At 45.0% G+C, this 211-nt stretch overlaps 1 protein-coding gene across 30 annotated transcripts in view; it reads right to left on the bottom strand.

Annotated features, from left to right (window-relative positions):
* LOC119582032 (eukaryotic translation initiation factor 4 gamma 1-like) overlaps positions 1-211 on the bottom strand; it is a gene marked incomplete at its 3' end in the record, with an annotated part of 189642 nt that overhangs the window by 11296 nt on the left and 178135 nt on the right.

The following is a 211-nucleotide window of genomic DNA, read 5'->3' as shown; positions in this document are numbered from 1 at the left end:
CTGAGATAGGAAAGAAATGCACAGCATAACTCTTTTGTGGTGCACTGGTGTAGGAAACAAAATCAGATTTCCACAATAAAACTAACGTGCATGCTTCGGGAAAGCTTCGGTCAGTGAAGGTTATCACAGTGCCATAAAAGGTCATACCACCAAGAGTGACAGAAAGCCGCTGCTTGGACGGCTAGTGTGCGACAAGAAGAGCTCACTTCAA

This window comes from Penaeus monodon, chromosome 15, assembly GCF_015228065.2.
Source record: "Penaeus monodon isolate SGIC_2016 chromosome 15, NSTDA_Pmon_1, whole genome shotgun sequence".
Taxonomy (NCBI): Eukaryota; Metazoa; Arthropoda; class Malacostraca; order Decapoda; family Penaeidae; genus Penaeus; species Penaeus monodon.
Note: the sequence above shows the minus strand (reverse complement) of the source record. Positions and strands in the feature narration are given on the sequence as shown.